This window comes from Myotis daubentonii, chromosome 6, assembly GCF_963259705.1.
Source record: "Myotis daubentonii chromosome 6, mMyoDau2.1, whole genome shotgun sequence".
NCBI classification, from domain to species: Eukaryota; Metazoa; Chordata; class Mammalia; order Chiroptera; family Vespertilionidae; genus Myotis; species Myotis daubentonii.
In genome coordinates, this window is record NC_081845.1 from 53,105,188 (window position 1) to 53,129,890 (window position 24,703).

At 45.4% G+C, this 24,703-nt stretch overlaps 1 protein-coding gene and 1 pseudogene across 1 annotated transcript in view; one reads left to right on the forward strand and one right to left on the reverse strand.

Moving 5' to 3' along the window:
* ANKRD6 (ankyrin repeat domain 6) overlaps positions 1–24,703 on the reverse strand; it is a 155,596-nt gene that overhangs the window by 92,873 nt on the left and 38,020 nt on the right. The gene's annotated exons all lie outside the window — the stretch shown is intronic.
* On the forward strand, positions 15,656–17,100 carry LOC132237580 (large ribosomal subunit protein eL30-like; annotated as a pseudogene).

Here is a 24,703-nt window from a genome sequence, read left to right on the forward strand (position 1 = left end):
TATATAGGCTCCAGGCTAGTCCCACCTTCAGAACAAAGCCCTCCCTGAATTCCCCAGCCCTCTTTACCATTTCTGGATCACTTACTGTCAACAGCACCCATTTGAGACTGCCTTATGCTGTCTTTAAGGCTTAAGCCAAAAGCCATGTGGGTGAACCTTCCTGGAAGTGGACTGTCCAGCCCCAGTCAAGTCACAGATAACAGTATCCTTGGCCAATGTCTTGAGAGACCCCATGAGAGACCCCGAGTCAGAACCACCCGATGAAGCCACTCCCAAACTCCCAACTCCCAGTAACTATGTAAGATAATATATGCTTACTATTTTAAGTAAGGTGCTATGTTTGAGGTAATTTGTTATGCAGCAATAGCTGACTAACTTTCGGTGACAAAGTACCTATAACTATAGGTGATCAAGTTTAATAAAATGTTGCTAGCAGGATTTAGGTGGTGGTCATATGGATGTTCACTGTAAAATTATTTCAACTTTGCTGTATGAAAATTTTCACAATCTAATGTTGGGGGGAAAGTATAGAGCGCACAACATAAATGTAGCAGCTGGATCAGTCCGTGACACAACTGCAGTCATGCTTCCTAACAGAAGAGAATGGTTTAAAAGGAATGGTCCTCAAGGAATACAGTTTTGGGGGGGAAGCAGATGTCTTTAGAATGGTCTTTACTCTCTATATATTTTAAAGTATGGATTTGTGTGTATCAAGTGGTAGTAGACATATATGCTATTTGTGTTGTTGTTTTTTTATCCCAACCTCCAAATTTCAAAAATGCATTGATCTGCCAATTTCCGTTTTATCAGCCAGGGTACTTCTCAGGAACCCCGTGATAGGTAAGAAATTACTGTTCTAGCCAAAGTAACCTATTTCTTTACCCATTTGTCCTACTCTGCGCTTTGCTCTCTGTTCCATCTGATTTAGTTCCCAAACTCATTAGGCTAGCTGAATTCTCTGCTGCTTTGTCAGGTAATGGTTAGAGAAAGCTGAGTAACTTTTTAAAAGCATGCGCAACACAAAGCTGCAAGAAACGGATACTTCAGCGCTCCAGAGAACTCGGACTGGTCAGACCAGTGTCGATGCCAGTTCATGTTTTCCTTAATATTTACCTGGACCTCACACCCTCTCCTGCATATTTTTATCGTGACAATAGGCTGCTAAAATTGCTTTTCATATCAAATGTTGGTAATGTATTTTTAGATGAGTGATGTAATTAGCCTAGTCTTTCCACGTAATGACATGAACCATATAAACATTTTGTGATAAACAGAAATCCAGACTCATTATTTTCTCCAAACATAAATAAACTGAAATCTGCCTGCCAGTGATGCTTTATAGACATCAGAGAGGATCATCTGATTATTAGGGCTCCTCTATTACAAAGTACACAGGTTTGTTCTGAAGATAAGCTTGGAAAATACTGTTGGATTCAGTGTTTAACATCAGAGTTCAATGTTGTGTGTGGTATCTTCTCAACACTGGCCAACACCAACATACCTGGAGGGAAAGGGCCCCCCACAGTATGCACCACCAACTAGCAAGATGTGAGGGGACTGGCTTATCTAACCTCACCTCATCCGCCCAGTTGGAGGACAGGAAAATAAAAACAACGTTTTGCAGACCCCACCCCTGCGGCTATGGATGCAGATGGGATCCAACTAGAGGCACCTGTGCAAAATCAGACAGCTGGCAGTGAAGCAGAGGCCATGGCTGGCAGGCAGCTGTGTGAATGGGAGGTTTTTCCAGTCACATTCTAGGACAGTGATGGTGAACCTTTTGAGCTCGGTGTGTCAGCATTTTGAAAAAAACCTAACTTAACTCTGGTACCGTGTCACATATAGAAATTTTTTGATATTTGCAACCGTAGTAAAACAAAGACATATTTTTGATATTTATTTTATATATTTAAATGCCATTTAACAAAGAAAAATCAACCAAAAAAATGAGTTCACGTGTCACCTCTGACACGCGTGTCATAGGTTCACCATCACTGTTCTAGGACTATACTCTTGGGCGCTGGAAGGAATGCTGGTGGCAGCCTCCTCTCAATTCCGGGTTCCTGATCCACAGCCTTGCTAATGTCCTCCGAGTGGGGAGCCCCCTGACGGGCCAGTTCTTCACTGTCCCAGGGATCGCTCCAAAGCTCAACCTCTGCCTCCTAGGGCCTCCAGACTTTCCAGTGAGTCTGTAAGCACTCCAGTCCCCGTCTCTTCTTGCTTAAAATAACCTAGACTGGTTTCTGTCTCCTGCACTCAACCCTTATTCACAACAGAAATCCTGTATCTTTTGAAAATACTAAAAAGTACAAATGGAGTTATTCCCTCCTAAGTTCACTCTCCAAACACTCAGTCTCTCAACACTTCAGGTTGGGTGGCAAGTCCTGAAATGTCCACGTCAGGCACAGGGGGAAGGACAGCACACATCCCTGGAGAAACAAATGCAAAGACCTGGCAAGGAAATGGAGAACTAGCCAGTGTAGTGCCAGGGTCCAAAGGAGGCTGCAGAGAAGGGAAGAAAGGAAGAGAAAAACCGAAGCCAAATTAAGTAGATGTGATTGGCCCATCAGCCACAAAGCCCGCCTGAGGACACTGCGTCTTAGGGAACCCAGGCTCACGGCTTTGCAGTGAAAGCTCACACTGTAGAAGGTGGGGCTAAGAAGAGGTGTGAACGCAGCAGTTCTTTTTATGTGTGCGATTTGACTGAGCACTTCCAGGCCGTGCTTGCACAGGGATTTAGCATTTCAGTTAAAGGGAAAGTCAGGAAGCAATGTATTTGGTTCAAAGCCAGCATTTCTAATTTCCATTCCCAACACTGCTGCTGCTGACTGGATGGACAAATCCTGACCTTTTCCCCCTACGTCCTGACTGTCCTACAAAATATCAAGCTTCTCAATAACAATAGTAGCAGCTACTTTTTCTTGAGGACCTACTATGTGCCAGCATGCTACATGCTTCTCATGTAACCTCAGAACCACAGCATCCGGTGAACAGTATTAAACTGATGCAGAATCCCACCACTTGCCCTCTTTGTGGCACTCCCATGTCGTCCAAGCCTCCATCCTGTCTCACCTGAACCCGCATAGCCTCTTGCCTGATATTTCTGTTCCTGCTCTTCCCCTCCCCCCACTGACTATTCATCACAACTGCTAAGGTGATTCTGTTAATAAACCTTAAGTGACAATCATGTCACTCTTTCAGTCAAACCCACCTCCCACCCCTACCCCGAACATGGCTTCTCATATTTCCCAGAATAGAAGCCCAAGGATTGGTACAATGGTCTGTAAAGTCCTCTGGGATCTGCTCCTCCTTTCCTCTCCCATCACCTCTCCTCTTAGTCCCCTGGTCCTCTCTGCTCCAGCCACACTGGCCTCCTTGCTGCTCTTCCAACACACCAGACACAACCCTGCCTCAGGACTTTTGCACTGTCGTCCTCTACACAGAATATTCTTCTTCACCCAGATATCTAAATGGCCCTCTCCCTTAGCCCCTGCAGGTGTTTGCACAAATGCTACCATATCCACGAATGCCTCCTCTGATGACCTTGTTTAAAACTGCAGTCTTAGCACTTAACACTATACACACACACACACACACACACACACACACACACACACACACACATTTCTTTTGTTTACTGTGATTTTCCCTCCTCTAGCTCCATGAGGGTAGCACTTGTTGTGTTCAAGGCTGTAATTGTCGCACAGTCAGCACTGAATAAACACCTATTGAATTTAAAGAAGACGTGAAGAAGCTAAGGGATTAGGCATCTTGCCCACATCTATACTGGTAGCAAAGAGCAGTTCTGAGGCCTCCTCATCCCTTCTGAGTCAGAAGCCCATCCAGGGCACCCAACCCTCCCCCCACCTTTCAATCCCAGGGGCTGTTAGAGATGCTGCAGGCATGAGGTTTGAACTGAGTGAGTCTAATGGCTTTCTGTCCTCTTCTCTACCCAGGAGAGGTGCTCACCTTAGACGCCCTGGGCCCAATCAACACTGCTCCCTAACTGGGCAGAGAAGCAGTGGGAGTCCACTTTCTGAAGACTTCCCTTATCCTTCTTCTAATCCTTCCCTGAGAGCCCAGCAGCCAAGAAGCCGACGGTCCACCTACTGATCTAACCCAAAAAGCTGGGCACAGCCCTCCAGACTCTGCAGGTACAGCCAGTCACTAACCTCGAGGAGATGGCTTCTGCAAATTACCTCCCATCAGGCAGAAAGGAGGACAGGGCCCGAACCAAGCACTGTGCGCCCGCCGGATGGATGTGAGGGGGAGGGCTCCTGCCGCAAAGGGGTCTGAGAGAGGGGGAAGGAGGGTACAGTCAGGGCTGCACAGAAATAGGAACAACAGCAACCTCCCTACCGGCACCCCTCGCCTTGCTGAGTGAAACATGTCTTTGAGTAGGAGGACCATTAGCTAGAGATTGGCAGTCTTTCCTGTTTCACCCTATTTTGAGATCTCTGTGGTTTTTAAATTAAGTGAATTAATATAAGTAAAGACTTAGAATAGCACCTGACACTTGTAAATCTACATTTATATGGCTATTATTATAATGGGATTTAATTGCTATATTTCCCCCACAACAGCCGAAAGCTCAAAAAGGTTTTTCCAGGTAAGGAATATAAAGATCAATTTTGCTTTAAAGGCTGATTTTTAAAATATTTATCAGGCCAGACTGTTCTAAAAAATCAGTAAGACTAGGCTATAAGCTTGGTAGACAAGGATCTGGACTTACTTCTTTTCATATCTCTACTGAGATGTTGAAATGATTATTCTGCAGGATAATTAGGTAATTTTTATTATGGTTATGTTAATTATGGGAATGTTATATTATTTAAAATAAAAACATAGCCCTGGACAGTGGGGCTCAGTTGGTTGAGTATCACCCTATGCACTGAAAGGTCGCCGCCAGTTCAATTCCCAGTCAGGGCACATACCCAGGTTGCAGGTTTGATCCCTGGTTGGGGTGTGTGCAGGAGGCAACAATCGATGTTTTTCTCTCACATCAGTGTCTCTCTCTCCCTCTCCCTTCCTCCCTCTCTAAAATCAATAAAAACATATATACGAAACAAAACAAAAATGTTTAAAAGTAAACAAGCAATGTAAATCCCTGATCGGACTACAATCATAACTTCTGTTGTTGTAAAGAACTGTAGCAGATCTCGTGAGAGAGTCACAACCATCTGATAAATGGTGAAAGAGTGGAATAAAAAGAAATTTTAGGGCAAATGTAATTTAATGTTACAAGAATGCAGGACCTAGATGACTGCTGAGTACAGTGGCTACTAATGAGAACTTTCAGTGGAAACCACAGAAACAATCCAGCAAACCAGGCCCATTAAAAGAAGAAAAATCCTGTGGGTCAGTGATAGGATGGGGCATAATGTTATCTGCACGCTCAACTCATGGCTTCATTTGTTTTTTTTGGAGATGACTTCCTTCAGTTGAAGACCCATCACCACAAAAGACACCAGCACCACAAAGCTTTTTCAGTGAGAAAGGAATGAAGAAGCACCTTAGTTACAGCACTAAATATGCAAAGCACCTCCACCTACTCACTCCAGGGTGAGAAAGGTTATTTTCAAGCATCTCCAAATGGATGTCGCCCCAAAGGCCCTCCCCAAGTTACTGAAATAAGTACTTTGCTTTAATGCAAAGATTCTGCAGATACACAGTTGACAGACATTTTATGTTTTGTTTCCTTCCAGAGAGATGCCTGTGGGTTAGTGAGGAGGGTGTAAATGCCTTGCTCTGAATATGGGGAACATTCTCTTGGCTGGGGTCCTGTTGAGCTCTTCAAAGGAATGTGTTTCTAAAGAACGTTGTAGGAGAAACCAAGATGGCGGCATAGGTAAACACTGGAGTTTGCTGCCTCGAACAACCACTTCCAAAATACAACTAAAAGACGGAACGGACATCATCCAGAACCACAGGAAGGCTGGCTGAGTGGAAATTCTACAACTAGAAGGAAAGAGAAAAGCATACCGAGACTCAGAGGAGGCGCAGTGCGGAAGTAAAATACTAAGGTACAGAGGCGCACACAGAGCGGACTGGCAGCTGAGGACAGGTTGTCGTTTTCAATAGGGAGGGAGTCTCAGGCTCTGAGCTCCAGTTCTGGGCGAGTCTCTAGGGACCCAGACTCAAACGGGAGAAGCGGGACTGTCTGGCATCAGTCAGAACTCAAGGGCAGCTTTCTCTCCGAAGGGCTTGCAGTGATTACCAGGACACTGAGAAGCAGAGCCTCTGAGGGCTGGACTGAGAGCAGCCATAACTGCTAGCCCCGCCCTGTTGATCCCATGGGACCCCCCCTGCCCAAGCACTGCAGGGCAGCTTTTTCTGGATAGCCTCAGGCAAAGGCTAGATTAGCACCTCCCTGGAGATCCAGGAGCCAGGAAACCCAGAGGTCAGAGTGGGACCATCCAGTTTGCAGCCCCGTGGAACCATAAAGGACACTCAGGGGGCAGATTCAGCGAGCACCAAAGCCCCATTGAAGCAAGTCTTGCCCCAGAGGGGTGTCTCCAGCACAGAAGTTCTCCCACTGCAGACACAGCTGATTCTCACAGCCAATTGGCCTGGAGGTCAATTCCTCCCAGTGATACCTACAACAATCAAGGCTTAACTACAACAAGACTGTGCACAAAGCCCACAAGGGGGTGCACCAAGAGTGCCCTCCTCAGGTAATTGGAGAGGCTGAACCACTAGGCCCTAGAGGACACTCAGCACAGAAAACCACTTTATCAACACAGGGAAGCATAAAAAATGCGGAGACAAAGAAAAAGGACACAAATGACAAAAATGGAGGAATGCAAACTACTGGATATAGAGTTCAAAACCACACTTTTAAGGTTTTTCAAGAATTTTCTAGAAACTGCTGATAAACTTAATGAGACCCTCAAGAAATCTAATGAGACCCTCGAGGTTGTGATAAAGGACCAACTAGAAATTAAGCATACACTGACTGAAATAAAGAATATCATACAGACTCCCAACAGCAGACTAGAGGATTGCAAGAATCAAGTCAAAGATTTGAAATGCGAAGAAGCAAAAAACACCCAACCAGAAAAGCAAAATGAAAAAAGAATCCAAAAATACTAAGATAGTGTAAGCCTCTGGGACAGCTTCAAGTGTACCAACATCCGAATTATAGGAGTGCCAGAAGAAGAGAGAGACCAAGATATTGAAAACCTATTTGAAGAAATCATGACAGAAAACTTCCCCTACCTGGTGAAAGAAATAGACTTATAAGTCCAGGAAGCGCAGAGAACCCCAAACAAAAGGAATCCAAAGAGGACCACACCAAGACACATCATAATTAAAATGCCAAGAACAAAAGACAAAGAGAGAATCTTAAAAGCAGCAAGAGAAAGAAACTCAGTTACCTACAAGGGAGTACCCATACGACTGTCAGCTGACTTCTCAACAGAAACTTTGCAGGCCAGAAGGGAATGGCAAGAAATATTCAAAGTGATAAATGCCAAGAACCTACAACCAAGACTACTTTATCCAGCAAAACTATCATTCAGAATTGAAGGTCAGATAAAGAGCTTCACACATAAGGAAAAGCTAAAGGAGTTCATCACCACCAAACCAGTATTATATGAAATGCTGAAAGGTATCCTGTAAGAAGAGGAAGAAGAAGAAAAAGGTAAAGATACAAATTATGAACAACAAATACACATCTATCAACAAGAGAATCTGAAAATTAAGTGAATAATCTGATGAACAGAATTAACTGGTGATTATAATAGAATCAGGGGCATAGAAAGGGAATGGACTGACTATTCTTGGGGTGGGGGGGAAAGGGGCGAGGGGGGTGCGGGAAGAGACTGGACAAAAATCGTGCACCTATGGATGAGGACAGTGGATGGGGAGTGAGGGAGGAGGGTGGGGTGGGAACTGGGTGGAGGGGAGTTATGGGGGGGAAAAAGAGGAACAACTATAATAATCTGAACAATAAAGATTTAATTAATAAAAAAAATTGAAAAATAAAAATATTCCACCCCCCCCCCCAAAAAAAAGAACGTTGTAGTTAGCTTTAGAAGTTCCCAGCAACTGCCACTGACGTGTGGGGTGTGGTGTCCAGTGTTTTCCAACAAGACATTTCCCTTTTGAATGCAAATGTGATCGAACCCCACTGACTGGAGCTTAAGCTGTGGAGGGAAGAAGACACAGAAACTTCTTGCTGAAAAAAAGTATTTGTTTTTATAAGCATGGGTTCCTTAAAGGGCAAACACTGGAAATACTTAGAAACAAGTCTGGTGCTTCTACTAGAGAAAATGATTAGACAAGCCTAAGTCTTGATTTTGTAGGTAGGATTTACGTACTGTGTAAAGAGAAGTCAACCTCGATAAGAAGCATTCGGATGATGATGTGCTTTGCAATCATGATGTGTGTGGGGGGGGGGAGGGGGGCGGCGGTGGGCGCGGAAAGCTATTCCTAAGAACTGGCCTCAGCTGCAAGCCCCATCTCAGTGCACACTCCCACCAACGCTGGCGTCTCTCAGATACGGTAAGAGCTGTGCTTTTCTGGGCTGGAAAAACTATGACTAAGCTGGGTCAGTGTCCTCTTCTGGCTTTGCTAAGTGCATCCCTATTATCTGTATTACTTATTCATCCCACTGCCTTGGCCTGCAGTAAATTCAGCAGGACCTAATAAATTAAAATATAACAGGAATCAACAGAAACCTAAACTATGGCCCCATAGTCTATTATGAATGCTCAAAGCCACTAAAAGCACCACAGCTCTAATGAGAACAATAATAACTTGGGTACAGCCATCTGCCAGTTCCAAAGTGCTTTTCATCCCGGATCCCCTTTGGTCTCCACTTGGGACCTGGGACCTGGTTGTTACGCTATCACCCCTATTACCGGTGAGAACACAGAAATGCAGAGGCTCACAGAAGACGCACCTGGTGACAGAGCCAGGACCTTTCCAACGCCAGTTCTTCTTGATGTTCAATGCATTTTTTCCTTATTAAAACAGTATCTCATGATATTGCACTTCTCTAACCACAGTATATCCCATTTCCACTATTTGGTGCCAGGAACTGCAGGGTAGCATTTCTATCTTGGACACAGCAGGGCAAACAGCCTCTGACCCCTGGCCTTGGGGTCTCACGCTGCGTAAGGGGAGGAAAAACAAGAGCGCAGCACCTGGCTGTCTCCCGGGAGGCAGGGGTGGGAGCTCTAGGGCTCAGCCCCTGGGCTGCTCCTCGGGGGACCAGCAGCTGTCCAGTGACAGGGGCCTCTGCTCCCAGCCTCTGGAATTTAAGGAAAGTCTGTTCACTGTCGCCTGAAAAACAGACAGTAGAATTTAAATTTCAAAATTCCCGAGGGCACATCCCTGAAAGAGACAGATTTCCTGGGTCTGGTCCCAGGTAGCACGGCATCTGCCTACCTGTCAGAGTGTACACATTGACTTCAGTTAGTGTCTTGCAGGCTCATTATAAACAGGATTCTGGCTGGTGATTTATTCTGCCCTCTGACAGTCTTTACTCCAAGACAACCACACCTTCTACGTATCCCAGATGACCCCACACTCCTTCATACACAATATCCTATTCTGTTATTCAACTATTATCTTCCCAAATGAAACTGCTAAGTAAAAAAAGAAAGAAAGAAAGAAAGAAAGCCTACTAACCCCTCTTTTTAGTGTTCCTGAAACCTATCAAACAACATTTTAGCGCACATACCCAGATTTCAGATTCGTTTCCTGGTTGGGGCACGTGAGGGAGGCAACCAATCAATGTTTCTCACATCCATGTTTCTCTCTCTCCCTCCATCCCTCTTCCTTCCTCTCACTCTAAAATCAATAATAATAATAAAAAAAAACTGCCCTAGCTGGTTTGGTTCCGTAGATAGAGCATCAGCCTGCGGACTAAAGGGTTCCGGGTTCAATTCCAGTCAAGGGCACATGCCCGGGTTGTGGGCTCAATCCCCAGAGGGGGGCATGATGGAGGCAGCCGATCAATGATTCTCTCTCATCATTGATGTTTCTCTCTGTCTCTCCCTCTCCCTTCCTCTCTGAAATTAATAAAAATATATTTAAAAATAAATAAAATCAATAAAAAACAAAACACATTTGTGACTCATGGGAAGAGGTCAAAATATCAGCAGTAACAGGAGTTTGGAAGAAGCTGATTCCAGCTCTCCTGGATGACTTCGAGGGGTTCAAGACTTCAACGAAGGAAGTAACTGCAGATGTGGTGGAAACAGTAGGAGACCTAGAATTAGAAGTGGAGGCTGAAGATGTGACCAAATAGCTGCAATCTCATGATAAAACTTTAACGGACGAGGAGGTGCTTCTTATGGATGAACAAAGAAAGTGGTTTCTTAAGATGAAATCTACTCTTGGTGAAGAGACTGTGAAGATTGTTGAGATGACAACAAAAAATTTAAAATATCACGTAAATGTAGTTGGAAAAGGACTGACTGCAGTTCTGAAAGAAGTTCTACTGTGGGTAAAATGCTGTCAAACAGCGTCACAGGCTACAGAGAAATCGTTCATGAAAGGAAGAGTTAATCGATGTCGCAAACTTCACTGCTGTCATATTTTAAGAAACCGCCACAGCCACCTCGGCTTCAGCAACCACCACCCTGGGCGGTGAGCAGCCACCTGTATCCAGGCAAGACCCTCCACCAGCAAAATGATGATCATCTGCTGAAGGCTTAGACGATGATTAGAATTTTTTAGCAATAAAGTATTTTAAAGTAAGGTATAGTCACTGTTTTTTAGACATAATGCTATTACACACTTAATAGACTACAGTGCAGTGTAAACATAACTTTTATGTACATTGGAAAATCACAAAAATAGTGTAATTTGCTTTACTGTGATATTTGTTTTATTGTGGTGGTCTGGAACCAACTGAACCCGCAATGTCTCCGAGGTATTCTCCCCTGGAAAATACTCTGAGAGCAGGGCCTCTCATTCCCTGAAGCACCAACAGGAGCTACTCAGAGGGCTGTTGAGCTGATTCCATTTATTTACTACCTGTCTGGGGCAGGACAGAGGCCAGCATCTACTTTCTCAGAAGTGAGTCCGGCAACGGATCTGGACCTGGCTCAGACCTGGTCAATCTGGGGTTTGAGGCAGACCCCTCCTCCCTTGCTACGGAAGAGATTCCCCCCACATCTCTTTCCACAGATGCCTAAAGTTGGGCCAGCTTTGCCCCAACCCCACCTCCAGCCACGGGGTTCATGCCAAATTGGGTCCTTGGAATGGCCATGGGGCTTCTTATCAGTTGCCAAATGTCTCCAGTCTGGGTCCAAAACCAGCAATCAACTTCCTCTTCCCACATAGTGATTTACCTAAAATTCTCTCTGACGTTGCAATGAGTTTCCTAACTTCGGCCGGCATGGGCGTTTTCTTTTCCCTGTAGACTGAATCCAAACAATAACATTCAGGCAGAGCCAGGTGCTGCTTTATAATGGGAGGTTGGGGACCACAGTGATCTGTAGTCTGGCCCTCTAACAAAGGTGGCATGTCTGCACTACTAGGCGGTCTGGAGAGGCTAGAGAGAGTGCCGGCAGGAGAGAAGAGAGTCCAGCACGGAGCCACTTTCCAATTAGGCAGGTGCTGCACGGAGTTCCAAAGTTCCCCCACCAGCACAAGCGGGATTGCTCATGACCTGAGTTTGCTTTTATGGTCTTTTTCAGTCTAAAAAACACTGCGTAGGGGATTGTGACAAAGAGCTTCTCCTTGACCAAATGTACCTTGGCCCCAAGTTTTAGTAAGAATCCTGCTATGTCAATTCAGAGAGAATACTCCCACCCTGATATCTGATTACCTTCAAACTCTGATCAAATTCCTTATCCCTCCCCATTCCTTATATGATATCTGACCACCCTGGCCTGCCTTCAGGAAGAATCCTGTTAATTTAGCTAGAATACCCCCTACCCTTAGTAATTTTTCATCCCTCCCCAACCCCTTCCCTCCCTTTTTCTTGGCTATAAATCCCCACTTGTTCTTGTTGTATTCAGAGTTGAACCTGGTCTCTCTCCCCTATTGCATTAGTCTTGACACCTACCACAATAGTCCTGAATAAAGTCTTCCTTACTATTATAACCAGTGTCAATAATTTTTTCTTTAATAATGGTAGTGATTTAAATGGTGGCCCCCAAAATGTTATGTCCATGTCCTAATACCTGGAATCTGTATTATTTTATATGGTGAAAGAGTAGATATTACTTTATTGGGCCCAAATGCAGTCACATGAATCCTCATAAGAGAGGCAGAGGAAGTTTTGGGACACACACACAGAGACACAGAAAAGGAAACAGCAATGTGGAGACAAAGGCAAGTCTGGAGTGATGTGGCCTCAAGACAAGAGATCCCTGCAACACCCAGAAGCCACAGGAGCCAAGGAACCAACAGACTCTCCCCTTGGGCTTCGGAGGGAGCTCGACTAGCCAACCCCTTGAGTTTGGGCTTCTGGTCTCCAGAACTGTGAGAGAAGGAATTCCTACTGTTTTACGCCATCCAGCTTATGGTAATTTGTTCAACAGTCACAGGAAAGTAACACAGGGATAGAGGTACGTCGTAGCCTGTTCAGGCTGCTATAACAAAATACCACAGACTGGGCGGCTAATGAACAACAGAAATGTATTCCTCACAGTTCTGCAGCCAAGGTCAAAGCAGCAGAGCCGAAGGCTAGTGTCGGAGAGCCTGCTTCCCGGTTCATAGATGGGCCTTTTCACTGGGTCCTCAGCCGGTAGAAGGGCCAAGACAGTCTTTATAGAAGTGCAGTGACCCCTCTCATGAGGTCTCCACCCTCATGATCCAGTCACTTCCCAAAGGCCCCACCTTCAGCCCCACACACCGGGCATTAGGCTTCAACATACGAATTTGGGGGGAACACAAACATTCAAACCAAAGAAAAGTGAGACGGGGGGTACTGCAACCAGTCAAAGGGTGAAGGAGCCATACATTCAAACCTTACTGACTTTTGAATTATTTTTATAATAAAAACTAATCATTAAAAATTATAAAACATGTCTTGGCCAGTGTGGAGCATTGTCCCCATGCACCGAAGGGATCGCAGGTTCAATTCCCAGTCAGGGCAGATATGGGAGGCAACTGATGGCTGTTTCTCTCCCTCTCCCTTCCCTCTGTCTCTAAACAAACAAACAAATAAAATAAAAATCATAAAACATGAGTATACCGGAGATTTAGGGGGTGGGGAGAGTGAAGATACAAGAAGATATCTATGCAGGTTAGAAAGGCAGCTGAGTAGACCCAAGACCTTGAGCTGCTATTCTCAACCTAAAGAAATAATATTTAATTAGGTCTCAAAATGTGCTCACTACTAAATCCTATCTCATTACAGAAAATAAAAAGGTATCCAATGTCCAGTTCTCCCAGAAGAAAGCGCGTGATATGGAGAGGGTCTGTTCTAGAATAGGAACTCATGGATGTCTGAAAGCAGCACGGACTAGTTTTGTGTTTCTTTATCTGGTTTAAAGATGTTTATTACATGTCACAGAAATTACTTTACATTAAATGATCATTTCAAGGACATAAAATGCCATGAAAATAAAGCCTTTTAGGAAAATTCAGTGAGAAAGACAAGTTCAAAAACAAGATGTGGTGAGTGACTAAAGCCACCTTTCCAGGGGGGCAACAATCAAGAACATTGACCACCCCAATAAATTTTTAAAAAAAAGAACATTTACAATCTTCATATATCCACACAAGAGCGTAGCCGCCTGAGCAACCAACAAACCTCATCCTGTATTATTTGCCTGGTCACCAGTGTTAAGAGACACTACCTAAGAGGCAGGACAGCGAACTAACAAATGATCCTTTATAAACAAGGCATGACTCAAACCACCACAAAGGCAAGGAGTCAGACACAAGCTTTCTAGCCCTATCTCCTGTGACTCCCTTTCACTAAATCTGAGCTCCAGCCGCACCGCTAGCTTCTCTCTTCTCAAACAGGCCTTTGCCCCCAGTCCCTGCACTCTCTCCAGAAAAGGCCCTCCCTTCAGAAGTTCCTGACTATCGAAATCCAGGCTGCATTAGTCTGCTAGGGCTGCCATAACATATTACTCAGAAAGTTAGCGGCTTAAAACAGAAATGTATTCTCTCACAGTTCAGGAGGCTACAAGTCCAAAACCAAGGGGTTGGCAGGGCCGAGCTCCCTCTGGAAGCCCCTGTGGAAAATCCTGTCCTTGCCGTGTGGTGGCTACCGCGTTCCTCGACATGTGGCTGCCTCACCCCAACTCTGCCTTCCTGGACACCTGGCCTCTTTGTTATGTCTGTGTCACATCTCTCTCTGACTCACTCTTTTTTTAAAATATGTTTTTATTGACTTTAGAGAGAGAGGGAGCGAGAGATAGAAACACCAACCGGCTGCCTCCTGCATGCCCTACTGGGGATCAAGCCTGAAACCTAGGTATGTGCCCTGACCAGGAATCGAACCAGTGACTTCTTGCTTCATGGGTCAATGCTCAACCACTGAGCCACACCAGCCAGGCACCCCTGCCTCACTCTTTTTTAAAATAAAATAAAAAATATTTCTTTATTGGTTTCAGAGAGGAAGGAAGAAGGAGAGAGAGATAGAAACATCAATGATGAGAGAGAATCATTGATCAGCTGCCTCCTGCACGCCCTCACTGGGGACCGAGCCTGCAACTCCAGCATGTGCCCTTGGCCGGAATCGAACCTGGGACCCTTCGGTCTGCAGGCCGACACTCTATCCACTGAGCCAAGCCGACCAGGGCTGCCTCACTCTTAAAGTACACTTGCCATTAGATTTAGGGCTCACCCAGATAATCCAGAATCATCTCATCGCAAAATCTCACTTAACCACATCTGCAAAGACCCTGCTTCCAAATAAGGGCAAATTCATAGGTTCCAGGGATGAGGACACAGATGTATCTTTTTTTTGGGGGGGGGGGAGTGCGGGGGAGCTGCTATTCAATCCACTACACAGGCCAATCTGAGATAACAGCATTCACCAGAAGCCTTCCTGGTCTTGTTTCCTAAACTTCAGAGGATGGCTTTCTGTCCTCTCACAGACACCCTGTAACTGCTCGTCAGCTATGCTGGTGCAGCAGAATCCAGTCAACCCAGTGTTTTCCAAAGTAGGGTCTCCCAGAGCAAGCGCTCACCAGGGTAAGGAGGGGGAACCACAGCTCCTCATCACGGCAGCCACCACACTGTCACCGTGACTGTCTGTGCCTGAATCCCTACAGCATCTCGGAGGGCAGGGTCCATGTTTCACTCACCTTTGTACCTCCAGCCGCAGAACTTATAAACAGTAAATGCTTAATTGAAAACTGATATTTGGCAAAGAAAAGAATGAATATATCTGTATCACTGAAATGTATTGTGTATGTTGCTACTCATTAGGAAGAATCGCACACCTGTATACTGCACAATGCTTGATGGGGAAGATCAATATTTACAGGGTTCTCACCCAGTCAACCAACAGTCTCTATCAGTAACTTATAAACAGTAAGTGATGATTTAATGACCACAGGAAAACACTTATCCAGGTGATCGCTAAGGTCTTTTTCAGCTCTAAATTCTATGATCACCAATAACTGACAAAACAAACTGGAATGCAGTGAGCTGACCAATCAGAAAGCTAAGGCTCCTTTCTCGCTCCCTAGCCACCTTGGCGGCTGCTCACCTTGCCATCCCACATCTAAGGCAGGAAGATGGTGGCCGCAAAGATGATGAAAAAGTCTCTTGAGTCCATCAATTCTAGGCTCCAACTTGTTATGGGAAGTGGAAAGTACGTGCTGGGGTACAAGCCGACTCTGAAGATGATCAGACAAGGCACAGTGAAGCTGGTCACCCTTGCCAACACCTGCCCAGCCTTGAGCAAATCTGAAAGAGTACTACGCCATGTTGGCCAAGTCCCGTGCCCATCACTACAATGGCTATAAGATCACTACAGTGGCAGCGTGTGGAAAATACTTCAGAGTATGCACACTGGCTATCATTGAGGCAGGGGGTTCTGATGTTAGAAGCATGCCAGACAGACGGGTGAAAAGTAAATCATGCACAATTTTTCTTTAATAAAACTGGCCAGTTTTAAACTTGGTTTAAACACAAAACAAAATAAAACAAAACAAAGCTAAGATTGAGGGGAAATGGCTAAATAAATGCAAGGTCCTTGCAAGGCTTTAAGCAAAATACAATGTGAACCATGGGTAGCGTGCTTCAGTCGTGTTGTCTACACAGAACATATTTCTTAAACAAAACACAAACCCAACGGACAATGCAGGCCTCGTAACCCCTGAGTAGGCCAAACGATCCTAAGAGTTCTGGTCTCCTTTGGTGGATGTCAGTTCCCTCATCTCTAGCCCTACTCAAGTCCACCCCAAGCCACCAGGTTCTCCATAAAATTCTCATTAAAATGTTTAAAGAGTTCAATAATTTCAAGTAGCTTTCGAATTACCATTAGACACAAACTTACTCCATTCCTGTTCACAGACCTGTATGCTCCCTATGCCCCCTCCTGCACCCCCATCCCTTGTTCTCTCTCAGTGGCTGTCTAAATCCCCATTAAATGTTATCTGATACACTCCTAAGGTATTCTCTTTCCTAAGGATATTTTTATATTGATGTGGAATTCTGGGAGACCAAAAAACTAAAAAGATTTAAAACAATGGACTTCTAATAATAAAATTTTAGACACAGGGAAATGAGTAGATGTTTTAAAGAAAATCTTTCCTGGATCCTTTCAGAACACACTGACTGGGGAGCCAGCTTTCTACCTTCTTGAAAGTGAGCCAGCGCTGGCTACAGATATATCAATCCATGGGCAGCTGGCATCCTTAATAATGAACAACTTCCTTCTCTTCTGTCAAGAGCAGAGACAAAGACATGATTCAGGGGCCCTCAAAGTGAATTATCGCCTTTGTTTAAAACTCCCCTCTCGCGCAGAGCTGTCAGCTGCAGCAGCCAGTCCAGGGAAGGATGAAAATTAAAGCAAAGCTGTTGAAGTGCCCAGGCAGCCAACACAAGGGACTCTGCCTCCACTTTGTGCCCAGCCCCACAGAACTGAGACCGCTCCAGAGGCGATGTCTGGGCAAGGACAGCCTGCCCTGGACCCGGCACCAGGAGAAAAGCAACATGCTTCTCCAGTGAAAAAGGACGCAAGTCCCTGCCAAGGTTACCATCAGCTCGCACCCAACAACAAACCACCCTGGAACACAATTATAAACTGCAGGTCAGGCCCATTTGCAGGTCATGAAATAAGTTAGTGGGTCACAAGCAACATTACAAAGAATGAAATAGAAAATGTCAAAATACACTGCATGTATTTTGGGAAACACTTGTTTCACTTGTATGTGTGTTTATATTTGTACTAGAGGACCGGTAAATGAAATCCTGTATTGGGGGTGGGGGGGGGAGTGTCCCTCAGCCCAGCCTGCACCCTCTCGCAATCCAGGACACTGGCTCCTAAGCACTCACCTGCCTACCTTCCTGATTGCCCCTAACCACTCTGCCTGCCTGCCTGATCACCCCTAACCACTCACCTGCCTGCCTGAGTGCCCCTAACAGCTCACCTGCCTGCCTGATTGCCCCTAACCACTCTGCCTGCCTGCCTGATCCCCCTAACCACTCTGCCTGCCTGCCTGATCCCCCTAACCACTCGCCTGCCTTCCTAATTGCCCCTAACTGCTCGCCTGCCTGCCTGATCGCCCCTAACCATCTCTGCCTCGGCCCTCGCCACTGCGGCTTCATCCAGAAGGATGTCTGGAATGATGTTCAGAAGGTCGTTCAGCTGTCTGGTCTAATTAGCATATTACACTTTTAAGATTATAGATATGTACATACTGGGTTACAACATAAAACACATTTCTTACTGTGGGTCACAAACCAAAGTGTGAATGCCACTGTTCTTGAGCAAAAATGAAACAAGTGTTCAATTCAAAGACATAATCAAAAGATGACCTATATTTCTTTTTTAAATGCCAATAATTATCAAACAGTACCTTGGACAGTGTCTGTCAACCACGTCAGTCTTTCCTAAGCATAGTTCTGGGGTCCTAGGATGTATTTTCAGAGATTTGAGAATTTTTACATTTTGTGTTCTTGATGAGAATCCAAATGGAACATATTTTGAATCATCTAGATGTCTCCCTCATAATTGTGTTAGGTCATGTGGTGTAAATGTTCACACTGGCATTTGTGTTTATAATCAAACTAGAGGCCCGGTGCACAAAAATTTGTGCACTCGGGGGGAAGGGGGGATCCCTCAGCCTGGCCTGTGCCCTCTCGCAGTCTGGGACCCCTCGGGAGATAACGACCTGCTGGCTTAGGCCTGCTCCCGGGTGGCAGAGGGCAGGCCCAATCCCTAGGTGCAGCCCCTGGTCGGGCTCAGAGCAGGGCCGATTGGGGAGTTGGGGCGCCACCCCCTGTCACACTCAAGGTAGGGTCAATGGGGAGGTTGGGGCGCCACCCCCTGTCACGCACAGAGCAGGGCCAATCCGGGGGTTGGGGCGCCGCCACTCTCACACTCAGGGCAGGGCCGTTGGGGAGGTTATGGCTCTACCCCGTCACACACAGAGCAGGGCCCTTGGGGGGGGGGAGGGTTTGGGGCACCGCACCCTGTCACACACAGAGCAGGGCCAATCAGGGGGTTGGGGCGCCGCACCCTGTCACACACAGAGCCGCAGGGCGATCAGAGGTTGGGGAGCGCCCCCGTATCAGGCACAGAGCAGGGCTGATCAGGAGGTTGGGGCGCCTTCCCCTGTCACGAACAGAGCAGGGTGGATAGGAAGGTTGTGGCCCCACCCCCTGTCACACACAGAGCCGCAGGGCGATCAGGGGGTTTGGGCGCTGCCCCCTGTCACGCTGATCCCGGTGCTGGGAGGCCTCGCGGCTCCGCTGATCCCGGTGCTGGGAGTCATATTACCCTTTTACTATATAGGGTAGAGGCCTGGTGCATGGGTGGGGCTGGCTGGTTTGCCCTGAAGGGTGTCCTGGATCAGTGTGGGGGTCCCCACTGGGGTGCCTGGCCAGCCTGGGTGAGGGGATGATGGCTGTTTGCAGCTGGTCACAGCCCCTTCAGGGTGGGGGTCCCCACTGGGGTGCCTGGCCAGTCTGGGTGAGGGGCTGAGGGCTGTTTTCAGGCTGGCAGGTGATGGAAGCTCCCAACCACTCCTTTTTTTCTTTTTTTTCTTTTTTAATTCTGGGCCAGCTTTAGCTCTGAGGCTCCAGCTCTGAGGCCTCCACGCTGAAAGTAGGTATCTGGTTTGTTTCGGTTCGAAACAATGTATAACTCCAGCTCTGACTCCAGCTCTGAGATCCCAGCTCACTGAAAGCTGGTTTCTGGGGTTTTGTTTACCTTCTATATTCGTTACCATGTTTTTTAAACTGCAGGCTCAGAGGCCTGCAGCGGCAGGCGGGGAACACTGGAGTCCTCCGTCACTGAAGCAAGCAAGCCTCATGTTAGTTTCAAGCGGCCTGGCTGCCGGCCGCCATCTTGGCTGACAGTTAATTTGCATATCGCCCTGATTAGCCAATGGGAAGGGTAGCGGTCGTATGCCAATTACCATGTTTCTCTTTTATTAGATTAGATGGAGGTGGGTGGACTGCTGAGAACAAAACAGAAGCAGGCTTCCTCTAACATCACTGCCCCAGATATACATCAAGGCCAGGTAGGCTGTACGAAGGGGTCTCAGTCATCCAAACAGAGATGGGGTGTGGGTTGAGTCATCACACAACAATTGGTAGCATGACATGCTGAACAAGGCACCTGGGCCAAGCACTCACCACCAAGTCGGGTAGCAAAGGGTGCACTATGGATCCAGTCTTTGTAAATACCAGTTTGCAACAACTTCTTCATGCTAAATGTAAAAATGCAATGAAATAAGTAATTTTCACATATCACAGAATAAAGGGACTAATTTAATGTTCTACAAATTATATATAATTTTGTATACATTTCCTATCATGTTACTGAAGGTAATTTTTTTCTTTCCAGTATGTCTAGAGGTTAAATGGGACTGGGGGGTACTTATGAGTTACACATTCACATATTTTCACACGAAGAATTTTCAATCAATGGAGAGAAGCTGGAGCATAGAAAATACCAGTGGCAGGTGATCCACCTTGTTTTTTATTTGACTACTAGAGGCCCAGTGCATGAATTTGTGCACAGGTGGGGTCCGGCCAGCCTGCTCCGAGGGGGCCAATCAGGTCCAGGGGTCAGGGGATACAGAAGGTTGGCCAGCCCTGCCCCCAATGTGGGGGGGCAGATCGGGAGTGGGGCCAGACCAGGGGCTAGGGGCTGCCGGAAGTTGGAGGGGGCCGATCAGGGCCCTGATCTGGCGGTTGGCTGCCGCAGTGTGCGTCATAGCAACCAGTTGTTCCAGCATTCTGGATGCTTGGCTTTTATATATATACAGCGGGGCCTTGACTTATGAGTGTCCCAACTAACGAGTTTTTTGAGATACCAGCTGTCTCTCCGCCGATTTTTTGCATTGAGTTGATAGAGTACGAATTAAACTCGTAAGTCAAGGTCCCACTGTAGATGGAATGCTTTATTGAATTTGGCTTGTGGCTCATTGATTTCCTTAATTATGCTTGCCCTAAAGCAATATTAACTGGGTGTATATTCCCAATTATTGGAAAAGGGAGGTCTTAGAGCAATGGGACATTCAAAGAAAGCGAAGCTGAATTTTTTAATTCAGCTAAAAGTTGGTAAAAGTATCAAGACAAGCTTCCTGGAAAGAAATTCAGCAATATGTATCCAAAGCCTCAAATTGTTGTGTGCTCTTTGACTCAGAAATTCCTCTTTTAGTAACTGATGTGAAAGTAATTACTCTGGATGTCAGAAAGGATTTAGCTGCAAGAATGTCTAATACCAGGGGATTGGTTAGCAAAGATGGTATAGTCATATAAGGATGCTGAAGTTGACAAGATAATGATATCTCAGATACTGAGTGCTTACTTTATGCAAGGCTCTATTCTAAGCACTCTACATCTATTATCTCATTTAATTCTCCCAGCACCCCAATGTAGTGTTACTATTATTCTCCCAATTTTTTAAAAGAGTAGAACAAATTAAATAATTTTCCCAGCTAATTAGAGGCAGGGCTGAGGTATAAACCCAGAGTCTGTTTCTAGAGTTTGTGCTCTGCCCCTCAATGGATTGCCAGTAGTCATGTAAAACTATGTAATATCTATGTTATAGAAACATGTTCATGAGATAGTATACAAAGCAGATTATAAAACATACACTGTAGCCTGGCTGATGTGGCCCAGTGCTTGAATATTGACCTATGAACCAGGAGGTCACAGTTCGATTCCCAGTCAGGGCACATGCCTGGGTTGTGAGCTTGATCCCTGGTGAGGGATGTGCAGAAGGCAGCTGATCAATGATTCTCTCTCATCATTGATGTTTCTATCTCTTTCTCCCTCTCTGAAATCAATAAAAATACATTTTAAAACAAAAAAAAACAAAAACAAAAACAAAACAAAAAACCTCCCATCTACACTAATAAAAAAGAAACATGCAAATTAACCATCACTCCGTCACTCTGCTACACCCACCAGCCAATCAGAGCAACTATGCAAATTAATCCAACAAAGATGTGGTTAATTTGCATATGCAGGCACAGAGCAAAGACTGAAGACGACTGAAGATGGTGGCGGCCACAGAGCTGGAGCGAGCAGGAGGCTTGGGTTGCTCCCGGCAACAGGGGAAGCCAAGCTTCCTGCGGGCCCTGTACTCCGCTCAAGGAGGGGCTGGGGACCTGGGGCCTGGGGGCGACCCAGGCCTCCAGCCCGCCCTGGGCTCCGCTCGAGGGGCTGGGAGCAGCCAGAGCGGAGAAGCCAAGCCTCACTGCTGCGGCCGGAGCGAAGGCCTGGGTCCTGGGTGCCAGAGGAAAACCGGTGCTGGCAGCCAGGGGAAGGAAGGCCTATTGTGCAAATCTTTATGCAATGGGCCACTAGTACACTATAACCTCATTTTTGTAAAAATTTTAAAACTGGCAGGATATATGTCAAAATGTAGTGATTACTGACACTTTTCTTAATTATTTGAAATTTCTTTAATAAATAAATAACTTTTGTCATTAAAAACAACACATCAATTAAATATATGTCCCTGGTAATCTTACACTCTAGTTATTAAGCGTTACATAGATGTACAACATCACAGCAAATTCTGGTAAGATTTAATAGCTCACTTCTCTACTGCTTTCTAGCAAAAGATAATCCTGAGAGAAGCTTTCTTGGGGGACTTTGATTTAATAGCACTTCACTGTCAAATAAAAAGTAATTTAATCACACTGTCAAATAAAACTATGTAAGAATTCAGACTGCCCAGAATCTTTTTTCCAGCCCAACACCCTTTCCATCTCATCAAAGCCTCTGGCCTGTGACAACAGGTGGGTGGATCTGCCGGGCAGCACCTGCCTGCATAATGACTCCCTTCCCGACAGAGACACGTCCCAGCCGCAGAGCAGGTCTCAACCGATGAGACAGCTGCTGAGGCAGCCGCCGGCAGTTTTCTACAGTGAAAAAGTTCAGGCCTGGAGGCCAGGCTTGTGGCCACAATGAACCCACTATTTCCCTTTGAGGGAGGAGGACATGAGGGAAAAGCCAAAGCCAAGCACAAAACCCAGACCAGGCTCTGCACCTCCTCTTGAACAGTAACAGTGAGTTCCTGTGCTCAGAGCCGGGAATGGCCCTAGCAATAAAGCTCTGAATCCAAGGGGCCAATCCATGAGTGTCCTCAGCCAGCATGACCAGATCTGACTCCACTCCCAGAAACGCCGAGTTTAATGCTAAGTGTGAGATGCAGACACTAAATGCAATAGCTCAACATCAATTTAGAAGTTTTCAATGCCCACTTATAAACTTGGGAGAAATAGGGAAGAACCGTAGTGATCATCTGGTCCAGTGTTTCTCAGTGGGGATGCCATTGGCATTTGGAGTGGGCCAATTATTCACTGGCCAGGTGGCATGTCAAAATTTCTAGAAATCTTGTCCCCATACACTGTGACAATTTAAAATGTTTCCCCTGAGATCAACCAAAGGACTTATATGCAAGCATATAGGCCTAACCAATGGACACAGACAAAAGGGGAGTGAGGGTATGAGTCGGGGGGGCTAGGAGATAACGTGGGGATAAGGACACATATGTAATAACTTAATCAATAAAAAAAATTTTTAAAAATAAATAAATCTGTAAGAACCTCAAGACTGAAATATTGACACTTCTTTCAATTCAGACTAAAATTTTTATTGAGACCAGGATGTTAGGCACTGAGCGAGAAACTGGGAAATACAATAGAAAACACAATGTCTTCCTTTCAGTGCCTTGCAGACGTGGAAGGTGAATTATTATTATTGCTAACAGCTCATATTCATTTAGGGCAGACCCTGTGCCCAGTCACTGTGCTAAAAGCTTTGTCTACATTATCTTACTTAATCCACCTAACAAATCAATGAAATGGGTACAATTAATATCCCACTGTGCAAATGAGAAAATAAAATCTTCAAATGGTAAAAAAAATAAAATAAAGTGTTTCCCCTCAACATTTCCGAGCGCCCGTGGTGGGACACTGCCACCCCTGGTGAAAAACCACTGAAGTCCATCACTAAGGCCGGAGAACTAGTCATTTGTCAAGGCCACCTCGGTGGCCAGAGAAGGACCCCATGCCTCATAACACTTAGCTTTGTGTTCCTTCCACTGCACCAAGCTCCCCTAATTATGCTCATTACAGCAAGAGACACTTAAAAGTTAAGAACAGAGTTCCCACTTAATGATAGGATTGATGGCGTCTGGATCTAAGAGTGATTGTATAAACTATTTTTTTTTTCAATCTCATTATGGGTATTCTGGTATAAAGACAATTCTATTACTATAATTACTTTAAAAGAGCAAAAACAGTGTCTGATCTAGCAATCACCAATCCATATTCAAAGCTTCAGGATGCACTACGTACTGAATTCATACTGCAAAGAGTTTCTATGAGGGGAGAGCGAGGAGAAGGGGAAGGAGCTAGAGGAAGGGAAAAAAAGAGGGATCTGGAACCATTTGCATTTTATTAAGAAAATGTTTTCCTAAAAGCACCATCTCTATAAGCATTCAGGGAAGTGAGTCCTACATAAAGCCTTTGACTTCAAGATTTTTGTCATCAAGATTTTCCTCTGAATGTGAAATCTAAATTTAGATTTTAAATAATTCCTTGCTAGTTCTTAAAGGGCTTGTAACAAAATCAGTCCAAAGCATGACATATACCCTCACCATGCGGTAACAGCACCACAAATTTTACAAGTCCCATGTTCATCTGAGGACACTAGCACCATGTGAGCTCTTCCACTGAAGTTTCAGAAGAGACTTTGGCATAACCATTCCTTGGTAGTAGTTTATTCATGATTCTTCTAATGGTGAATAATTTTTCCTTCAGTTCTCTAACTTGTAAAAGCACACAGAGACATTTTTACGAGTTACAATTTATCATCACTGCAAGGAAAAGGAAGGAGAAGGGAAGGGAAGGAATGTTAGAGATAGGAAAAAAGATAGGGAGGGGAGAGAACTAGAGGGAGGGAGAGGGACAGACAGAATAGGACTGCAGAAAACACAGTGCCAAAAATAAAATTATTGTACAGAAATTTCAGGTAAAATTCAAAAAGTACTTTGAACCTAGCATCAAATCTTGTATAGGTACATACACATGGGCAAATAGGACTCTGTTCCTCACATCAAATCACAGTAGTAATTACTTAG